The following is a 215-nucleotide window of genomic DNA, read 5'->3' on the forward strand; positions in this document are numbered from 1 at the left end:
CCCAAGCCTTTGGTCGGCTTCTTCCAGGGCGAATTATGCTTCCCTCCGAGGACCACCTTCTGCAGATCATCCAGTAATGTGGCTCTGCCTCTGTTCGCTGGCTTTTTGTCATGTTCGCTGCCCTTTGTTTCTTCATTTTTAAGCCACATCTTTTCCTTGCCATTGATCTTAGTGTGTGTGTCTAGTGTGTGTTTTTCTTTCTCAACATCACATAA

General features: G+C 46.0%; 1 protein-coding gene across 1 annotated transcript in view; it reads left to right on the plus strand.

Annotated features, from left to right (window-relative positions):
• The window catches only part of LOC119591885 (AP-2 complex subunit alpha-like), a gene marked incomplete in the record, with an annotated part of 45,360 nt that overhangs the window by 3,642 nt on the left and 41,503 nt on the right, over positions 1-215 (plus strand).

This window comes from Penaeus monodon, chromosome 29, assembly GCF_015228065.2.
Source record: "Penaeus monodon isolate SGIC_2016 chromosome 29, NSTDA_Pmon_1, whole genome shotgun sequence".
Classification (NCBI taxonomy): Eukaryota; Metazoa; Arthropoda; class Malacostraca; order Decapoda; family Penaeidae; genus Penaeus; species Penaeus monodon.